This window comes from Scyliorhinus canicula, chromosome 18 (genome assembly GCF_902713615.1).
Source record: "Scyliorhinus canicula chromosome 18, sScyCan1.1, whole genome shotgun sequence".
In the NCBI taxonomy this organism is placed as follows: Eukaryota; Metazoa; Chordata; class Chondrichthyes; order Carcharhiniformes; family Scyliorhinidae; genus Scyliorhinus; species Scyliorhinus canicula.
The window spans coordinates 119,848,264-119,870,767 of NC_052163.1; the positions used below are offsets into that span (position 1 = coordinate 119,848,264).

At 47.3% G+C, this 22,504-nt stretch overlaps 1 protein-coding gene across 7 annotated transcripts in view; it reads left to right on the forward strand.

Annotated features, from left to right (window-relative positions):
- celf5a (cugbp, Elav-like family member 5a) overlaps nt 1-22,504 on the forward strand; it is a 512,219-nt gene that overhangs the window by 409,703 nt on the left and 80,012 nt on the right. The gene's annotated exons all lie outside the window — the stretch shown is intronic.

Here is a 22,504-nt window from a genome sequence, read left to right on the forward strand (position 1 = left end):
ACTAACCATCTGAACTAATCTGATACTGTCCTGATCACAGTACACTCAAAAGAGAGAGAGCGAGAGACCCAATGTGATTGCCTTTATACCCCTGTTGGTCCAGCCCTCTACTGATTACACATTGACCCTTTATGTACCTGCACATACAGAGATCACTACAATCTCCAACCAGCAGGTGGTGGTATAGGCACACCATGCGGTCTCAAGGCCAAGGACATGGGGCAGCTTGGTAGCACAGTGGTTAGCACGGTGGCTTAACCAGCTCCAGGGTCCCAGGTTCGATTCCTGGCTTGAGCCACTGTCTGTGTGGAGTCCGCATGTTTTCCCCGTGTTTGCATGGGTTTCCTCCGGGTGCTCCGGTTTCCTTCCACAGTCCAAAGATGTGCAGGTTAGGTGGATTGGCCATGATAAATTGCCCTTAGTGTCCAAAATTGCCCTTAGTGTTGGGTGGGGTTACTGGGTTATGGGGATAAGGTGGAGGTGTTGACCTTGGGTAGGGTGCTCTTTCCAAGAGCTGGTGCAGACTCGATGGGCCGAATGGCCTCCTTCTGCACTGTAAATTCTATGTAAACTATGGCAAGTTGGTAAAATCTCTGGGGTCTGGATTTGACTCCAGTCTTGACTGGATAAAGGTCCCTTCTATCTGCTGGTTTTAAGTCCGTTGCATAATAGACAACCTCAGTCCAGTTCTTAGAGGTGCCCAACAATCCTCTGAATTCAGCATTAAAGGGACAGAGTTGCCTGACTACAGGCTCGTGATAGTCAGCTGTGGATCAATTGGTAACACCCACACCTCTGAGTGCCAAGTAAGAAGTCTTACAACACCAGGTTAAAGTCCAACAGGTTCATTTAACCTGGTGTTGTAAGACTTCTTACTGTGCTAACCGCAGTCTAACGCCGGCATCATGAGTGCCAAGGCTGCGGGTTCAAGTCCCACTCATGAGCCTTGCGTGCTGATTGGTTGATACACCAATTCAACACTGAAGGAGGTGCTGCATTGTTAGTGAAGCAGTCTTTCAGGCGAGATATTGAACTCACCAATCAAGTGGATGTGAAAGATCCCACGACGCTATTTTGTAGAAGACCAGTGACACCCTGAAGTCATGAACGGTGCTATATAAATGCACGTCTTCCTTTGCTTACTGTCCCAGGCCACCCAGGAAGAGTTACCACCTGACGCGCAATAGCTGAATCACATAGTCCGAAGCATATTGTTCGTCTCTCTCTCCCTCATTATTATTGAAATATTGACCACAATTAAGGACTAACCCCAAGTCGATTCTGCACAAGTGACAGTGTTTAATGCTGACATTGAAGGCCAAGTATAGTTATTGCACTGTCAAGCTTTCTTTAGTAAACCAATGTCAGTAGTTTGTGTTCAATATTTGTATTGATTCAACCCTTGGATTAAACAAACATCTTCACCCAATTGGTGCTTAGTTTGATGAGATGAAACTCCTGTCTTAAAAATGTTACAGTGGACTTTGGGGCAGTTTTCCAAACCATTTGCTAATGAGTGCAATCTCTGCCTGTATCTCTGCACTAATTGGCACTAAATAGGAAGTCTCTGAGAGACCACAGAATGGCTGATGTGGGAAATTTGCAAGGATCAATGCTGATGTTTTTCCTGAGATTGGGGTCAGAATTTGCTGAGGGAGAGTGAAGGAGGTTTCGCACCCCACCTGGTTTGTACAGTGCCTGAAATAGGAGTGCCTGGTTCTAATGCTGGGCGGTGTGGTGAAATGCCTGTAAGCAATATTGTAGATGGCTGATGGTGCGACCTCCAACCAGCAGGTGGCAGTACAGACCCACCATGCAGTCGCCAGGCAGGGGTCATGTGACAAGGCACTCGGATATAAGTGCGGGCACATCTGATGATTGGCAGATGGTTATAAGACGTACAGGGTGTTAGTCGTGCTCGGTGTGATTCCAGGGGAGTGCAAAGAAACTCCATGATAACTTGCTCTGCAACAGATCGCTATCTTACCACGTGTGATTCAATAGAGATCCTGGTTTGGACAAGTCACAAGTCATTTGGTAGATTCCTTGCTAGACATCGAACACCAAACAGAACCGGTGGGACTTTCCAGTCCCATCAGCAGGGGGCAGTGTGGAGGGTGGGACAGGAAGATTTGGAGAGCTTCCAAAAGTCTGTTGACTCCTGGTAGCTCTCCAAAGTGTGTGTGTCCGGCCTTCAATGATGTCCACCACTGGTGGGACAGGAAAATCTACCTTTGGGTCTGTTAGTGCTCCGTTCCGATTGCTGACATCCCTCCCATGTCCAAGGCGCTATGTAAATGCAAGCTGTAATCAAACACAAAATTCATCAAACCAAAATTCACTTCAATGTTGCTGAGATACTTTGCCCTTTCAGGATGAGATGTTAAACTGAGACCCTGTCTGCCCTACCGGGGACTTCAAAAATCTTTTGGCACAACATTATTTCAGAGAAGAGGAGGCAATCCCTTCCCAGGAGCCCTGGCCAATATTTAGCCCTCAACCAGCATCACTTAAAGAAGAACAGGGGGCGGCATTCTCCCCTACCCGGCGGGAGAATTTCGCCCAGGTTATTTGATCTCAATATCTCATTGCTGTTTATGGGGGATTTCTGAGTATAAATTGGCTGATGTGTTTCCCATGTTAGAACAGTTACTACTCTTCCAAAATACTTAATGCTGACTGCTGTAAAAGTGGGAAGTACTTTCGGATGTCTGAGGTCGTTGTACAAATGCAAGGTTTGCTTTCACAGCTGTCCAAACATGTGGAGCGAATGTCCATTCTGCCAACCCTATGCCCATGGACCCTGCTGCTTGTGTCAAAAGCAAACCGCTGGGCATTTACTCTGGGCAGCTTTTCATTCTTATCACCCTCAAGTACATAACTCCCCCAGCCCATAGAATCCAACGGGCGGGATTCTCTCACCCCGGGCCGGGACCGGCGAGAATTGATCCAAGCCGCCTCGACGCCGGTCCGTCGATACTCCGGAGAGCCATTGGCGCCGGAGCGGCGCCGATCGGGGCCGCTCTACGGGGCCCCCCCGGCGATTCTCGGCCCGGGATGGGACGAGCGGCCATGATAAAAAAGCCGAGTCCCGCCGGCGCCGTTCACACCTGCTCTTACCCAGCGGGACCTCGGTGTGAATGAATCCGGGGACAGTCTGGTGGGGGGGAGGGGAATCCGACCCCGTGGGGAGGTCTCCGCTATGGCCTGGCCTGCGATCGGGGCCTACCGATCTGGGGCCAGCCTCTCGGGCTGGGGGCCTCTTTTGTTCCGCGCCGGCCCCTGTAGCCCTATGCCATGTTGCGCAGGACCGGCATGGAGAAGAGAGCCACTGCGCATGCGCGCATTGGTGCCAGACCCATTGTACATGCACAGACCCACGGCGCCCATCTGACGCCAGGGATCAGCAGCTGGTGCGCTGTGGGTCGCTCCAGTGCCATGCTGGCCCCCCTGAAGGGGTCAGAATTGCTGCTTCTGAGGCCATGTTGATGCCGTCCAGAAACGCAACGGCGTTTACGATGGCGTCAACACTTAGCCTCAGGATCAGCGAATCCCGGCCATAGAATCCCTACAGTGCAGAAGAAGGCCATTCGGCCCATCGAGTATGCACAACCCTCCGAAAAAGCACACTACCTAGGCCCACGTCCCAGTCCTATCCACGTAACTCCACATATTAATCACGGCCAATCCACCTAACCTGTACATTTTCGGACAATGGGAGGAAACCGGAGCACTCAGAGGACACCAACGCAGGGAGTATGTGCAAACTCCACACAGATCCAAGGTCGGATTCGTACCCGGATCCCTGGTGCTGTGAGGCAGCAGTGCTAACCACTGTGCCGCCCATGCCCACATGCAAGCAGCTGTATGACACTCCAGGAGCTAATATGATTTCATACTTGTATGAAGGCCAAATAATGTACAAATATCACTGATGATAAGTGACATTTCTGCTCATGTGCATGCACTTCTGTTTAGCAGCTCTTTAATAAGGGTTTAATAAGTATACCTGGCAATTAATTAGGCCTGTGAGGGAAGGCTCAGCTTCGACAAGGTGATCGCACAATAAACCTCGACATCAGAATTATTTGTTACTCACAATGTCTGAAGGAACATTGCCTTATCAATTGAACAGTGGTCGGGGGGGGGGGGGATGGTGGCAGCAATGTGACGGTTCAGGACAGGCAAAATATAGAATCGCCAGAGGCGGAGCATGAATATGATGGCAGAACTGAGGGATTATAAATATCAGGAAAGATTGAACATGGAGCTCTTTTCTTCAGGTTAAAAAAAAACCAAGGGGCGGCGCAGTGGTTAGCACTGCTGCCTCACAGCACTAAGGACCCGGGTTCAATCCCAGCCCCAGGTCACTGTCCGTGTGGAGATGTGCAGGGTAGGTGGGTTGGCCACGGCTAAATTGCTGCTTAATTGGAAAGAAAAGAATTGGGTGTTCTAAATTTATTTAAAAAAACAAGACTGAGGGCCCACCAAATAGCTTTTTACAATTATTAAAGGGTTTGATGGGCTAGTCATAGCGATGCCCAGAATAAAAACTGAGGAATAGGAATACGGATCTGAACTGGTCTTGTAGGCCTTAAAATGGAAGACAAGTAAGAACTGGGAAATAAAAGTACTGTTCCAAACTGTTTCTTCCAATTGGGATGGGTGGGATTTTCTGGCCCCGCCCACCACAGGGATCATCCGCCCCTGCCGAAATTCAATGGACTTTTGTTTGGGCCCTATCCACTTGTGGGTAGCCCCGAGTGACGGATCGTAAATTTCGGATAATCCAATAGGAAATTCAGGGGAAATTTCTTTTGTCCAGGGGAGTGATTAGAATGTGGAACTAGCTTCCATGCAGAGTTGTTGTGATGACTAGCACAGAGGGAAAGGTAGATAACAGGAGGGAGAAAGGAATAGAGGGATCTGCTAATAGGATTAGGTGAAGAGGCTGGTGTGAAACATAAACACTGGCACGGACTAGTCGACCTGTTTCTCTGATCTAGCTATTGTGCCTCGAAATATCACTGAATGGCGCTGGTAAATCAACCAATTCTGATAATATTGAGCCACTCCACCAGCATTGAGGTTGTTTTTTTTGCTGTGTGGATTTAGCAGTGAGCCTGGCCATGCAAAGCAGTTCACTTCCAGTGTGATGTAATGCTAATGTAAGAGCACAATAACAAAGCATTGCAAATCTAAATTTTTAGAAGACGTATTCAGAATTTCTAAATGTATCTGTCTTTTTTCACTTTCTTCTCTCTCTCTCCCCCCTTTTTAACTTAACTGGGGGTACATATATATATATATATATATATATATACAATGTCTATCTCCACTGGTTTTTCCACCAGCATGAATGAAGTTGGGGAAACAGACTAGTACCTACCCACATTGTCTCCCTCACGTGTGATTCCCTCTGTCTTACTGCAACTCTTAAGGGTAAAAGGTCATTGCTCACCTCACATGAATATGCCATGCCCAGTACAGGCATGTCATATTATGAACTTTCAGTAAATATTGTTGCAAATTGGATGCAAATAAGCTGTTAAGATGGCTGCTGAAAATCATGTGACTTTTGGGATTTAGACTATTGCTCGTTTCAAGCCTCTGGAGAATGCCTAATTCAATAAGTACATAGAGGAGGGTACCTCACAACCATCTGTGGAATTGACACATTTCATCGTTTAAGGATAGAGTTTTGAGACTGCCTGTCTCCATGTTTCATATTGGACAAAAGGGAAGATCGAAACTCAATGGCCACTATCAATTTCTTATTAGATCACAATGGCATCGCTCATCCAAACTATACTGGGTAGGCCTCAGAAGTGTAAACCCAGCGGTCATGGGATCGAAGCTGGTTTCAGCCGCTGCATCCCAGGAACCTGCAGAACCATTGGAACCACCAGTCATAAGTCAGTCTTAGAACTAGACTCTGAAACTATGGCTATCTGTATCCAGTCTTTGTGTGTTTGTGTGTGTGTGTTTGTATGTATGTGTATGCACATTCGTGAGACTGAGTGTGTGACATTGCATAAATAACCTTGATTTTAAACTCACAAAAGCTTGCTGTTCAATTATTTAATTGGAATACACATTCAAAAGAAAAGAAAAGACAAGCCTCATTCCATACCAAACGTACTGATTAAGGTCAGTAAGGGAGCAAATATATTCTGTCGGAACAAATAGCTCACCGTGTCCTTATCAAAGTTCTAATCATTCCCAATCCCAGAATCAGCTTTCTCATTACATGCATTTGGCCATGGCCAAGAACTGCATCAAAGTATGACAGAGAGGAGATTGGTTGGCATTCGTATGAGATGTGTCCCGGTTATAATTTGGTTTGCCTGTCCCGCAGTGTCTGTCCCTGTCACAGAACCAATATGGAGGGGGAACTCCATTCTGCTCTCCTTAATTTATGCATTCAGAAAAGTTGGCAACACCCCATCACAACGTTCAACGGTTTGCGAAATTATTATTTTTTGCCTCCTAGACCTTTACTCAGAGTCCATTCCACGTCAAATAAGTTCACATAAGAACTCACTTTCCTTCAAATAAGAACTCGCTGGAATCAGTCCAAAATCTGCCTCTCACTCGGTTGAAACTTCTGTCCGATTGTCTGCCATGGGCCAGATTTTCATTTGAGATTATGACCAGCTGCTTCTTAGAGTAACCGATCAATATTCGTTTCCACAGTTGAATTAAAATGAAAATCAAGTGTCGTCTATAATGGCCAACTGATGTGCGATACCAGTTCCATGCCTGACTGTGAATTTAAAATATAGCTCTATCTCTCGCTCTCCATCATGTTTATTTCATTGATTCCGCCCCCCCCCCCCTCTTAGTTATTTCACTGTTTCACTCTTACCTGCTCAGCCTAGCTTTACGACAGGCTGAAAGGCTGCACTCGACTTTCAGCCAGTCAGTTTCCCACTCTCCCCATCTCCACCTGTCTGTCTCTCACTCTCTCTGCCCCTTCCGTCTGATTTTCGGGTCACCAGCAACCACTTCCATTGTTATTGCGTCTTGAACCGACCAAAATGTCCCCAGACAAAGGGACAAAACGTGGCAATGAGCTGAAAAAGGAGGCCAACACTTTGCTCACAGAGGTGGGCGTTAAGGATGGTGCGGGGGGGGGGGGGGGGGGGGGGGGGGGGGTTGTGGGGAGAGGGCTAGGCAGTGTTCTGAAAGGAAGAGTGGGAGATGGGGGGGGGGGGGGGGAGTGGGGGGGGCTGGATTTAGGGTCCAAAGTGTCGAAGGACGACCAAAGGCAGGGAACGGGATTGAGTCGGTGTTGAGAGTTTGCAGTTAGGGACCAAAGAGTTTGGTCTTCCCTAATCTTTGGCTGGATGAAATTGTGGCCTTTCCAATACTCTATATCAGTAAAATCAATCTGTCAGCACAGAGACAGTGGAGGGGTTGCTTCAGGCGGTAGAGAGGTAGAAGTGGGTGTTGGCATCGTGAATGCAGAGCTGTATCCTGTGTCAAGTGGTAGAATACACATAAGACAGCAACAACTTATATTTATGTAGCACCTTTCTTGTGGGAAGGTGAAGTTGAAGTAAAAGATCAGCCATGATCTTGTTCAATGGCAGAGGAGTCTCAAATGGCCAATTCTCCAACTTCTATTTCTCGCAACAAATGAATGAAATGAAATAAAAATCGCTTATTGTCACGAGGAGGCTTCAATGAAGTTACTGTGAAAAGCCCCTAGTCGCCACATTCCGGCACCTGTCCGGGGAGGCTGGTACGGGAATGGAGGGGTTATAACTTTAAGAAAAGTTGAACTGGATGGGGAATCTTTCCAACAAAGACGAGTAGGTTGAGGGCTGACCCCACTGAGATTTTTTTAGATTATGAAAGGATTTCACCGGTCGGCACAACCAAGATGTTTCCACTCATGGGAAAGACCAGGGACTGAGTCGGCGTTGAGAATTTGCAGCTTGTGCTCAGGGCCAGAAATGGAAGATAATCACGAATAACTCCAAGAGGGAATTCAGATGAAATGCTTTTACTCAGAGAGTGGCGAGAATATGGAACTCGCTACCACGGCGAGTGTTTGATGCGAAAAGCATGAATACATAAATGCAATGCAGATCAGTGTGAGGTGGTGTACTTTGCAGGCAAGCAAAGCAACGGAATACATGATGAACGGCAGGACCCTGGGAAGCATCAAGGATCAGAGGGACCTTGGTGTGCACGTACACCGGTCCTTTAAGGTATCCAGGCTGGTGGATGCAGTGGCTGAGACGGCAAATGGGGGCAGCATGGTGGCGCAGTGGTTAGCACTGCTGCCTCACGGCACTGAGGTCCCAGGTTTGATCGCGGCTCTGGGTCACTGTCTGTGTGGAGTTTGCACATTCTCTCCGTGTCTGCGTGGGTTTCCTCCGGGTGCTCCGGTTTCCTCCCACAGTTCAAAGACGTGCAGGTTAGGTGGATTGGCCATGATAAATTGCCCTTAGTGACCAAAAAGGTCAAATAGGGGTTATTGGGTTACGGGGATTGGGTGGAAGTGAGGGCTTAAGTGGGTCGATGCAGTCTTGATGGGCCGAATGGCCTCCTTCTCCACTGTATGTTCTATGTGCAGGGTAGGTGGATTGACCGCGTTAAATTGCCCCTGAATTGCAAAAAATGAATTGGGTTGCTCTAAATTTTTTTTAAAAGAGGGTAAATGATATACTTGCCTTTGTTAGCTGAGGCATAGAGCTTAAGAGCAGGGAGGTTATGCTGGAACTGTATAAAACATTGACAATGTCACAGCTAGAGTATTGCTTGTCATTCTGGAGTTCACGTTATGGGGGGGTGTGATAGCACTGGAAAGGGTGCAGAGGAGATTTACCAGGATGTTGTCTGGGCTGGAGAGTTTTAGCCATGGAGAGAGATTGGATAGACTGGGGTAGTTTTCCTTGGAACAGAGGAGACTGAGGTGGGGGGTGGGTGGGGGGGAACATGATTTAAATGTATAAAATTATGAGGGGCATAGCTGGAGTAGACAGGAAGAAATGTTTCTCCTTGGTGGAGGGATCAGTGACCAGGGGACATCATTAAGGTAAGGGTGGGAAGATTGATAGGGGATGTGAGGGAAAATATTTTCATCCGGAGGGTGGTGAGAGTGTGGAACTCGCTGCCTGAAAGGGCGGTGGAGGCAGAGACCCTCATTACATTTAAGAAGTGTCTAGATGTGCACTTGTGATACCAAGGCAGACAAGGCTATGGGCCAAGTGCTGGAAAATGGGAGTAGAATAGTTAGGTGGTTGTTTTTGACCGACACAGGCGCAATAGGCCGAATGGCCTTTTCTGAGCTGTAGACCTCTATGACTCAATGGGTGGGATTCTCCAGTCCCCAGCTGCATGTTTATCGGCAGCGCGGCCGTTTGCTGACAGTAAGGTTCTCTGCTCCCACCGCTTGTCAACAGGCGAGGGAGCGCTGCCGATGGGAGAATTTACATAGAATTTACAGTGCAGAAGGAGGCCATTCGGCCCATCGAGTCTGCACCGGCTCCTGGAAAGAGCACCCTACCCAAGGTTAACACCTCCACCCTATCCCCATAGCCCAGTAACCCCACCCAACACTAAGGGCAATTTTGGACACTAGGGGCAATTTATCATGTCCAATCCACCTAACCCGCACATTTTTGGACTGTGGAAGGAAACCAGAGCACCCGGAGGAAACCCACGCACACACGGGGAGGATGTGCAGACTCCATACAGACAGTGACCCAAGCCGGAATCGAACCTGGGACCCTGGAGCTGTGAAGCCATTGTGCTATCCACGTTGACACGTTAAACACGCTAAACATGTGAGGGAGAAAGGAATAGAAGGAAATCATGGTGGTGTGAGATGAAGTGGGGCTGGAGGATGCTCACGAGGGGCAGTAAAAACCAAAAGGGTGAAGCAGGGCAGAATGGCCTGCAAATGCGATACAATTACCTCCATCCTCACCAGTCATAATCTCAAAGATCTCTATCAGATCAGCCCCTCAATTTCCAGGGAGAAAGTCCTTAACTTCCATTTCCTCCCCTTGGGCGAGAGGCGTTTTTCAACAAGACCGTGCAACCTCACAAAGGGTGGGGGACAAGAAAACGCTGACCCTGTGGAAGGCTTGACTAATTGTGTAGGATTTTCTTTGTGCAAATGGTCCCTATTGCATTGTACGTGCCGCGGAGGCTCAGCAGCCACGTGCCTGTGTAATCTTTCATCACGTCAATTAATGCTGGTAATTCTCTTGCTACACGTGTATCTGTCTGAGAGAAAGAGATCAATTTCTTTAACAATGAGTCAGTAATAGACGGATGGTGCTGTTTCGCACACTCTGCTCGTGGACTGACAGGCACGGTGTAGCAAGTTACCATGGCAACTGCCACTGACAAATGGGTGACAGCCCTGGTACGTCTGTCAGTTCCATTTGAAGGCTGCAGCACAGTGAGCTGTAATCTTATGAAACCTAAACAGCCCTTAAATGCAATAAGACTAGTGTTAAAGAATTAAATCATTTTTTGTTCTAATATTTTCCTGGTAAATACACTGAAGGGCAATATAGGCGGGTTTTAGTACTTTTCTTGTAATGTGTTTCTTGCCACCTACCATCTCTGGTGCCTTGCCCATGCACCCACTGCTCAAGCCTGGGTCTAGACAGCAAGTGTCAACAGGCTGTTCGACTATCAAGGGCTTCACAGCAGAGCCTGTTTTTTTTTCTCTCATTCTCATTCATCCCAACTTTGGAATGCTGGCACCCAATCTGTGGATTTCCCATTCCCCACCCGCAATCCAAGCCCATTGGCACTGAGGCCAACTGTAAAGCTGCGTCCTGCCTGAGGTACGGTACCGCAGCTAGTTTGGGAACCCACTTTGGATCTACTCTTCTGTGTGTCTTGGTGACACGTGGGCTGCTGCCTTTAACCACGATCCCTGAACGAGAACTATTTGCAAAGACAAAGATCAATGGTCGTGGCATTTATGAAACATTCTATCGCATTTAAATATCTGAGCAAAAGGGACAAAGAAGACTTGCATTTAAATATTGCCTTTCACAACTTCAGAGCCTCCCAAAATTCTTTACAGACATTAAAGGTACTTTTTGAAATGCAGTCCTGACTTGAGAAATATATCGCTGTTCCTTCACTGTCACTGGGTCAAAATCCTGGAACTCCCTCCCTCACAGCACAATGAACAAAGAACAATACAGCACAGGAACAGGCCCTTCGGCCCTCCAAGCCTGTACCGGTAATGTTACCACCCTTGGCCAAAATCCTTAGCATGTCCTAGTGCCCTATCCCTCTATACCCATCCTATCCATGTACTTGTCAAGATGCCTTTTGAACGCTGTTAATGTATCTGCTTCCACAACCTTCCCTGGCACCGTGTTCCAGGCACTCACCACCCTCTGTGTAAAAACCCTGCCTCACACATCTCCTCTAAACCTTCCCCCACGGACCTCAAACCTATGCCCCCTAGTGACTGACCCCTCCACCCTGGGAAAGAGTGCCTGCCCATCCACTCTATCCATGCCTCTCTCATAATCTTGTGGCCCTCTATCAGATCGCCCCCCAAACTCTGCCATTCCAATGAAAACAGTCAGTGTATTCAGCCTCTCCGCATAGCTAACACCCTCCAGGCCAGGGAACATCTTGGTAAACCTCCGCTGCACCCTCGCCAAAGCCTCCACATCCTTCTGGGTGTATCTACACCTCAGGGACTGCAGCCGTTCAAGAAGCCAGCTCACCACCCCCTTCTCAAGGGCAAATAGGGACGGACAACAAATACTGGCCGAGCCAGTGACACCCACATCCCATGGAAGAATAAATTGTCGCAACATAGGAAACGCGGCAGCTAACACGCGCACAGCAAGATCACACAAAGAGTAATGTGATACTGACAGGATGATCCGTTTCAGCGAGGCTGGTTGGTGAATAAATATTGGTGAGGATACTGTGAAAACCCCCCTGCTCGTCTTCGGAATATTGCAGAGCGTTTAGTCATGCCTTTTTACATATGTGAAAAGGTGCTGCACAGCATCAATAGCCAAGAGGAATTTCACTCTGCAGGAGGAGTGATCAAGAGCTTGTTCAAAGCAAATAGGTTTTAAGGAATGCCTTAACGTCGGAGAGAGTCGGAGAGAGAAATAAAGAACAGGGCAGCATTAGGGAGGGAATTCGAGAACTTTCCAATTTGTAGGGAGATTAGTGGAATTGAAATTGGAAGATTGATTTACACCCTGCACTGATATCCCTCTCCAGCCAGTTGTCTCCTGTCAGGCCAATTAGTTTAAAATAGCCCCCTTTTTCAAGTTGTGATAGGCGTTATATAAATGCAGGTCTTCCTTTCTCTTTCCCTCTTTTGCTCTGATATTTGAATGCCTTACATAATCGCAATCCTTTCCTTTTATGAAGGAAATGTTCTTTGAATATTGGCTAGCTAATCTTCTCCCAGCATCCCAAAGTGGCAATGTGGCTTCCTTCCCAGCACATTAGCTGAACCCAGTGTTGCCTGGATGCTGTTGCCAGATTTGAATTGATAATAAAGCCGTGTGTTGCAGTCAAGTCAAAATGAAAATGTGGAACAGGAAAGAGGGCTGATTTCTCCCAAATAATGACTAAGGTCGGGATTCTCCATTAATCTCCGCTTCAATCAGGAATTCCGATTGGGCAGAGAGAGGCGTGTCTGGCGAAAAACAGGCATAGGGTCGTTACTATGCCCCAAATCCCAACAGCGATAACCGCATGCTTACCTTCCACGTGCCAGCGGGAACATGTAAATTAAAGTAAAGAATGCATATGCTTGCAATTAATCGGTCCTCCCACCTCAGCCCTTTCATCAGACTATCGCATCAAACCCACCATCAATCACCCCCCATCTGAAATCCCTATCAGACCCCCCCCCCCCCCAACCAGACACCCCCATCAGTCACTTACACAGGACCCTTCCCCATCAGAGACCCCCATCAGTCACCCCTACCTGAAATTTGAAGAGCAGCCCAGGAAGCACCGTGAGAAATCTCAGCATTTTCACTTACTCTTCCCTAACACCTGCTGACTCAGAAAAATAGTGTTTAAAGTTAATTGAGGTGACATGTGTCAGAGGCTTCCTTGAAAACCCAGAACATTTGAAAGGAGCTAAGTAGTTTCACTTCCTGTTTTTCACAGCAGAAAGCACTAAGCTCCTTTTGATGTGGTGAAGAGCTGTCAATCATAGTAAGAGTGTTTGCAAACATTGTAGTTAGCATCAAAGCAGTTGAGATGCATTCAAGTGTGAAGGGAAAGATCAATAAACAACCCACCAAGCATCTGTGCCCGACCCATAAAACTGTCAATCACAGGTTAGTGAAAGGTTTGCCTCTGTGAAGTTGTATGGGAATTTGGCATTTCAAAGGCTGTCATGGGATCTGAAGCCCTTTCAAGTGTTCTGGGCTTTTCAGGAGGCCTCTGATATTTGTAACAGCTGCTGCTTTAAAGCCCTTTGTCTGAGGCAGTAAATGTTAGGAAAGGGTAAATGAAAACGCAATGATCTTTCACTGCACTGCCTTGATTGCTCTTCAGCTTTCAGGCAGGGATGACTGAGAGGGGTCTTTGATGGGGGGGTCTTATGGGGTGGTCTGCTGGGGTGGTCTGATGGAGTGACTGATGGGGGTTGCTGATGGGGAATGTGATAGGAGGTCTGATGGGGAGGCTGGAGGAGGGGGTCGGTGGGGTCACCTCAAGTGTGCAAGCTATGGGGGGGGAAGAAGGTTGACCCATTATTCCTGTGATGGGGGAATGCCCCTCCTTGTCAGCGGAGTAGACAGGGCCTGATGAAAATGGCAGCCCGACACCGGGATTTTGTCGGTATCCGATGAGCTGTCCACCATGCATATATTTGAAATGAAAAAATGAAATGAAAATCGCTTATTATCACAAGTAGGCTTCAATGAAGTTACTGTGAAAAGCCCCTAGTCGCCATATTCTGTCCGGGGAGGCTGGTACGGGAATCGAACCGTGCTGCTGGCCTGCTTGGTCTGCTTTAAAAGCCAGCGATTTAGCTCAGTGAGCTAAACCAGCCCCTTTTTGCACCATTAAGGAGAAGGCCATGCATCTGGGCCCTCCTTCCAGTGCCAGCGAAGACCAGTCCTGATTCTCCGCTGATGGGTCCCCAATGTCTGCTCGGGTGGATGTCGAATATCCCGTGATATTATTTTGAAGAAGAGCAGGGGTGTTATCCCTGGTGTCCATGGCAATATCTATCCCTCAGTTAACATCACAAAAGGAAACAGATTATCATATTGCTGTTTGCTGAGCACATATTGGGCTTCCGTGTTTCCAATATGACAACAGACACATGTCAAAGAGTACTTCAGTGACTGTAAAAGTTTTGAGATGCCCTGGCAGTTGTGGAAGGTGCTATTTAAATGCAAGCCTTTCTCTTTTTCCTCCTGGCAAACTGGGAAATCGTCCACAATTGACCAACAGCTCCAAAAAAAATACAAATTACTGGGCCTCTCATCTCATTACTCTGTGAGGCCTTACTGTGTACAAGATGGCTGCTGTGGCAGAACAATGTTCGCATCCGAGGATTGGGCAACCTCTTTCGCAATGCTGCCATGTTCCAGATCATCACAAAATATCCAATGGTGGTACGTACAGAGTGGGCTTTGAGCAGATCACCAATGCGAAATGTTGCCAATCAGACACTGAGAATCCGGTTTGGTTTCTGGTTTTTTTATTTTCCAAACCTTCCAAAAAACCATTTAGATCCTTGCTACTAATTACAATATTTTGCCTGTGTCCAAGGTTCATGTTGACGGGAAAACCACATGATCTCTCTCTGTCCGTGAATCCTTTCAGAAGAATTCACACAAATAGTGGTAATTGTTCACTTCAAGTCCCATTAACAAGCGGCAGGAGTAGAGAAAACCGCTGCCAACGAACAGCGGGCCAAAGTTCGCCGTCCTTGCTAGCAGCGGCAGAGGGCCAGAATCGCAACGGAGAACACCGCCCCAGATCTCAAATCCTTTAAAGTGGAGGTTTTATCTGCCATTATCTTTCTATATCATCGTTAATCGATCCCTCTACTATCCTAGTCTCTGAAGTTATACTTTAATCACACAGGGCTGGTGCCACGACTGTCACTTATTTCCTTACGCAAGCATTTCTTTTACAAAATACTCGAGGAGGAGATAAGCCGATACTTTCTTCCCATGACACTTTGAAGCCATCACCCTGTTTACCTTGGAATTCTTTTTGCTTCAAGATGTCAGAGCTTCAGCTATTAACCCTTAACTGCCCAAGACATCCGATACACTATTCTCCAGAATGTCAAATAGGCAGGTTATTATGACGCTATTATGTGAATGCAAACCTTTCCTTGAAACATTCGGCCTGTGCCCTTGAAAGTGTATTTAATGTCTGGAAGCCAGCTTGCTATTTTTCTCCTCTGCACTCTATTTACCCTTGTCCTCCCCACTGTAACGTTCATTCTGTGCCCGTATTTAGCACCGGTCTTGAGAGATTTCCATAGCCTGACGACGGTGATGCTCATCCTGACCATAGGTGATGCAGCTGTTGGGTGGAATTTTAACTCCCTTAACCCTCAACGTACCTGCCTGAAGACGGAGTTTAAAATTGAACCTTGAAACTGGGGCTATATCGGTGATATAGTTTGGGGCCTCACAGCAATCCTAACCCCAGCCTTGCGCGGAAAAGTCTTGGTGGTTTCCTTGCTAGACTAGCTGGCCTGGATTCCTTTGGGGTGTGAATCCATTCCAGAAATTTAGAAAGTTATATGAACGTTTGTGGTTTCCTCATGGGCTTGGAGGAGAAGGAAGAGAAGTGTTCCTTCAAGCCCCATGAGGAAAGGTTAGGCCTGTCATAGGGCTTAGCTACAGGAGTAGGCCGTTAGGTCCTTCGAACCTGCAGCACTGTTCAATAAGATTGTGGCTGATCAGGTTCTGGTCTCAACCCCACTTTACTGTCTGCCCCCCTATAACCTTTGACTCCCTTGTCTACCAAAAATAGATCTCCAGGTACCCGAGGGCCCAGTGAGAAGGGAGAGGGAAGGGAGGGGAGCAGGTTTTGGAGGGCAGGCAGTGGGGTATGACAGGAGGTTAACATATTATGGGGGTGGTGCTCCTGATGTGCACAGGCACCAACATAGAGTGTGAATTGCTGTTTAAATACACAGCGATTTTCATCTACATTACCAGTGACTCGATGCTGGTGAGGTGCCTTCAGACTTTGAATTCTAACAGTCCGTTGAGTACTAGTTACCATTAGTTCTCATGGTTATCAGAAGATTTTTTTATTTTTTACCTTCTTCTGAGTTATCTTTAGTTGTTTGGACCTTCAAAGAATCTCATATTTTTTAGTCGATCTTAGTCCTGGTACCATGTTACGTTCCGTTGCTTGGCTGGAAGGAATGATACGCAGTAGAACGTCTAGTTCTTGACTAGTTAAAGTATTTTCTTATAAAATAAATGCATGGTAAATATAACTATGAGAAATATATTACAAGCCACTAATACTGCTAAATTATTCTAGAATTGCTGCAAGTATGATTATCCACTAACACGACTATCTCCCAACTCCTCCAGGTACAGAGTCACGTGGTAGATTTACACTGCCACTTGCTGGTCGGAGGTTGTTCACATCATTATACACATGATTGCTTATGCGTATTATCACACCTTTCCTTCCCATCTGCCCTCAAAAATGTACAGCCTACTCCCTCCTTCTGCTCACACCCACCATATTATGGCAGCGTAATATCGCTGATCAACTGGGCTGCCCATTTCGGTGCCTGCCCACCTTGCATGTTATGGGGGAACAGCTCAGGAGTGTGGGAAGGTCGTGTGCTTGTCACCACTCGTATTCTGCGTTCCCCCTCCCCCACTGAAAATACACCCTAGTGGTGGGGGATGGGAGACTGTGAGGGAGGGGGGGGGGGGGCTGTAACGTTCTGTCCATAGGAAACAAGGATCACATGCCTACAGAAAGGAAGAGAACGTCAGATAGATACATAATGAATGTTGTGTTGAAGCATGCAGGAGGAAATCAAAAGGAAATGATCAAAACAAAACCTTCTGCACCTCCTTGAAATTTAAGAGGAACTTGTGTTTGACAAAACCACCAACTTTAATGCTGCAAGATGGCCTCCAGTGTCCAAGTTCATCTCCTGATGCAGATGCACAAATTATTCTGTGTGACAGAAGCCAGAATCACTTACATGCACTGTGACATTTTCACTCTGATACTGTCACAAACGATAAGCATTTAAAAAATATATATATTCGCACCTTCAGGAATCTCTTCGCAATATTTATTCGCAATGAAGCCTTCGGTGTGTTCCTGTGAGCTATTCAATGGCCTCTGCTACAATGATTGACAGGATATTACAGGACTTGAACAGTACGAGGCAGGATGTTGTGTGTCTTTGCGTTACTCAGTAAATTCATTCTGGTTTTATTTAGCTAGGCGTTGGATTATATCCTTGCCGTTGTGACCAACAAGAAAACCTTTCTGACTGGGCAGGTAGCACAAGTTGGGATATGGATGATTTTTTTACACTTCAAAAGTGGCTGTGAGGCAAATTTAGATGTCCAGAGGTTGTGATCGGTTCTACATAAATGCAAGTCGTCTCTTTTATCCTTTTGAAAACCTGATGATTAGAGGAGGAAAAAATAATAAGGGAGGTGAGGAAACCCGAGGGGCAGAGGGAGGTGCTGGAGGGGGTCTTGATTTGGATACCGTGCGGTGTATGTTACATGGTGGCCAAGCAGCAGTCTTCCATAAAGCTCGGTTTCCCTTCAGTGTGAACCTTTCAACAACACTTCTCCCATGTCACTCAGCAATTCTGAGCATTAATTTGAGAACTGGCCGCCTGTAGTGAGCAACAATTTTCTCTGTTCTCTCTTTGTTGTGAGCACGTGTACATTTTTCTTTGAGACAATCCCAACAGGGCTCTTAAACGCCATACTGACATTTTAAATCCACCTCATCTGAGTGACACAAAATTTTTTGTCCAACGGGAAATTATACAGAATGGTACAGCACAGAAGCAGGCTGTTTGGCCCAACCTGCCCGTGCTGGCTCTTTGGAAGCGCTATGCAGTTCTACAAAATTCATTCATGGGATGTGAGCTTCGTTGGGAAGACCAACGTTTTTTGCCCATCCTCAATTGCCCACGAGAAGGTGGTGGTGAGCTGACACCTTTAAGTGTTGCAGTCCATGTAGTGTGAGTTTACCCACTGTGCTGTTTGTACCTTCTAGGCTTTTTTCCCAGAGACATTGAAGGAACGGTGACATAGTTCCCGTACCAGCCTCCCCGGACAGGCGCCGGAATGTGGCAACTAGGGGCTTTTCACAGTAACTTCATTGAAGCCTACTCGTGACAATAAGCGATTTTCATTTTTTTTCATTTTTCATAGTTTCAAGTCAGCATGGTGAGTGATTTGGGGAGGAACTTGCAGGTGGTGGGGTTCCCATGCGTCTGCTGTCCTTGTCCATCTAGGTGGTAGTGGTCGCGTGTTTGGAAGGTGCTGTCGAAGAAGCCTTGACAAGTTCCTGCAGTGCACCTTGTAGACGATCCACATGGCTATTCCTGTGCGCCAGTAGTAGAGGGAGTGAATGCTGAAGATAGTGGATGGAGTGCCAATCAAGTGGGCTGCTTTGTCCTGGATAGTGTCGGGCTTCTTGAGTGTTGTTGGAACTGCACTCATCCAGGCAAGTGGAGAGTGCTCCATCACACTCCTGACTTGTGTCTTGGAGATGGTGGACAAACCTTGGGGAGTCAGGAGGCGAATTACTCAAGAGTTACTCAAGACCTGCTCTTGTAGTCACAATATTTCTTAATCCTACATCTCTACTCTTTTAGAACATAGAACATACAGTGCAGAAAGAGGCCATTCAGCCCATCGAGTCTGCACCGACCCACTTCAACCCTCACTTCCACCCTATCTCCGTAACCCAATAACTCCTCCTAACCTTTGTGGTCACTAAGAGCAATTTATCATGGCCAATCCACCTAACCTGCATGTCTTTGGATTGCGGGAGGAAACCGGAGCATCCGGAGGAAACCCACGCAGACATGGGGAGAACATGCAGACGTGACACAGACAGTGACCTAGCGGGGAATCGAACCTGGGACCCTGGCGCTGTGAAGCCACAGTGCTATCCACTTGTGCTACCGTGCTGCCCGAGTTCCTGCAAATTCTCCCCATTGCGTATCTATTCCATTCCCAAGGTAGTTGATAGTGTGTTCCCATGACTCAGTGATTCCACTGGGAAGCTTGCAAATATTTTTATAGGACTCCTCAGTGTAATCTCATTCTTTTTTCTCATTATGAGCAAGTATCTGAGTGGCCTTCAATATTTTCTTGTCAACAAAATGTTGCACAACCATAGAGACCTGCTAGTGATAGAATTACAGAGCACGGGGCGCTGGTAGCTTTGTTGTAACTGTCAGATAACATATTGGATTAAGATAATTTGGGTTGTGCTGCAGGAAGTCCATAGAATAGAAACCTTACAGTGCAGAAGAAAACCATTCGGCCCATTGAATCTACACCAACCCCCTGAACGATCGCCCTAACCCGGCCCACAGCCCGCCCTATCCCCGTGTCCCCACGTAAGCTGCACATCTTTGGACACTAAGGGCAATTTAGCATGGCCAATCCATCTAAGATGCACATCTTTGGACTGTGGGAGGAAACCGGAGCACCTGGACTGTGGGAGGAATCCCACGCAGACGTGGGGAGAACATGCAGATTCTGAATATAGAATTTACATTGCAGAAGGAGGCCATTTAGCCCATCGAGTCTGCACTTGCTCTTGGAAAGAGCACCCCACTTAAGCCCCACACCTCCACCTTATCCCTGTAACCCAGTAACCTCACCTATCCTTTTTTGGACACTAAGGGCAATTTAGCATGGCCAATCCATCTAACCTGCACATCTTTGGACAGTGTGAGGAAACCGGAGCACCCGGAGGAAACCCACGCAGACGCGGGGAGGACGCCCACCCAGACAGTCACCCAAGGATGGAATCGAACTTGCCGCTGTGAGGCAGCAGTGCTAACCACTGCACTCCAGTCTGTCTCGTGGTGACGCCACCATGAAATCCCACGACCTCTATGGCAAGGGAAGCAGATGCATGTGAATTCCACCACCTGCACGTTCCCCTCCAAGCCACACATCATCCTGACTTGGAAATACATCACCGTTCCTTCACTGTCGCTGGGTCAGAATCCTGGAACACCTTCCCTAACAGCACAGTGGATGTACCTATACCACATGGACTGCAGTGGTTCATGAAGATGGGCCATCACCACCTCCTCAAGGACACTCAGCGATGGACAATAAATGCCGGCCTAGCCAGCGATTCCCACACCCCATGAATGAATAAAAAAATGTATATCATCCAACTTGAAATCCCATTTGATTCACATGATATTAGATTGTCACCATTTGAGTTCCATTTCATTATCTTTGCTTTAATGTATGTATAAGATGTGCTTATATCATAATTGCTTTTCAATGCCCCCTCCCCCCGCAAGATATGATTTATCATAAAGACGCAATGTCGAGCTGTGATGCTGCTGGTTTATGAGATCACTTGAGCTTAAGCTTCGCCCTCAGTGCATCTTTCCTCCGAAAATCCTGAAGCTCCTTTTAAACTTGAGGTTGACATTGTCTGATTATATATCACTTCCTGATCTATTTTCTTGTCTCTTACTCTTTTCAACCTTGGCGCGCTCCGCACTGTGGGCGTTTGTTGAAATTTCTCGATTAAAAGCCTCTTGGGTGCGATCCCAGTCTGCAGTCCTTATTAATGGCGTGTGTGTGATCTGCTTTGGAATGAAGAATTTAAATTGAAGTGAGGTGCCCAAACTGAGGCTCCTGGGGTTCGTGACATTGGAATGGAAATGAGGCAGTCTTACTGTAGAGGAGCCGTAGCTCATCGTGACGAGGGCTTGTGGTGGTGAAACAACTGGGGGAGAATGGAAATTAATAGTCGCATTTATAGTATTCTTGCAGACATTGTTGTCAGTGTTGAGTTTTAGTTGTGATTTAAATATCTTTCTTTACATTTTATAGGACGGCAATGAGATTCATGGGCTGGAATTCTCCCATGGCAGATTCAATGGTGGGTGGGGGGTTGGGGGGGCAGGGAGAAGTTGGGGGGGGGGGGGGGGGGGGGGAGAGTAGAATGCGGCAGGGTCCCAAAAGTCAGTTTGACTCTGGCGTGAATTTCCCGCGGGACCATCCATAGCGGATCGGGAAACCTGCTGGAGGCTGAATTTGCATCTTGCTAATGGGATGCAGGTGAAATCCTAATCGGAATCTTCCCTCCCTCCCCATTCTTCATGACGCCGCAAGGCAACTCGCTGGTCCGGCATCAAGTGGCCTGGCGAGGGAAGGGCTCACCCGGACGATGCCTGGGGCTGCCAGCAACCCTGGATCCGGTAACACCACACCAGTGGGTGGGAGGGAGCATCTGCAGGTGGATCTTCCAGATACAGTGTCCTGGGGGTTGTCCATCTTCCCCCTTCAACGGTGGGTCGGTGATATTGACCGCCTTTTCAATATAACACCCAGGTATGATGGCGGGACTCACACCATCATCTCCGCCCTGACACAGAATATGGTGTTAAAGTTCACAGGTGCATAATTAATGAGATGGGGACTGGAAGATATGCCGTCGTTTCCTGCCGACCTCCACAGCAGTAAACACTCTACGTTCCCGCCCCTGTCATGGAACTTAGTCCCAGACAGGCAAATTCCAGCCATCGAGGTCTTTAGGGAACTGAAGGATGCAATTTAGCCCATTGAACCGAAGCCAGCAATCCAGAACCGATACAGTGTAATCCAGCCAGTCCCCCCCCCCCCCCCCCCCCCCCCCCACCCCACTCAATCCTTGTAGCTCTGCAGCTTTCCTTCATGTCCCCACCAAATTTCCCTTTGAAATAATTCATTATCTCCTCTTCCCCGTGGAACCTTAAATCCTCTCGTCCTCGTAGTATCAGCTAGTGGCTAAATTTTCCTTGCTCACCTTATCTAAGCCTGTCGTCTTCTCGTATACCTCTGCCAAATCTCCCCTCCATCCCTTTTGCTCCAAGGAGGGCACTTAAGCTTCTCCAACTTAACATTGTAACTAAAATCCCCGCAATCCCTTGGACCATTCTTGTAAAATCTCCTCGGCACCCTCTCAAGGACCCTTACATCCTTCCTAAAGTGTGATGATTAAAATACAGATGTGTAAGGCCATTTGAACCATCCAGATAAACTTAGCACTGCCCAATCCTCTACTGTCCTACATCCATATACCCAGAAATGGTGCTAATAACAAATGGGAGGTTGGATTGGTCTATGAAAAGGCGGTTGGATGATTGGAGTTTATGATCTTTCTCACTCAGGTACTATTCCCCCAGTCAGTATGCAGAATGGTGGTTCCAACCCTGTCCACTCTGGTGACTTATATCATGTATTAAATAGATTAAGAGAATAGCCTTAAATGTTTGGCAGTTCGCAAAGTGGAA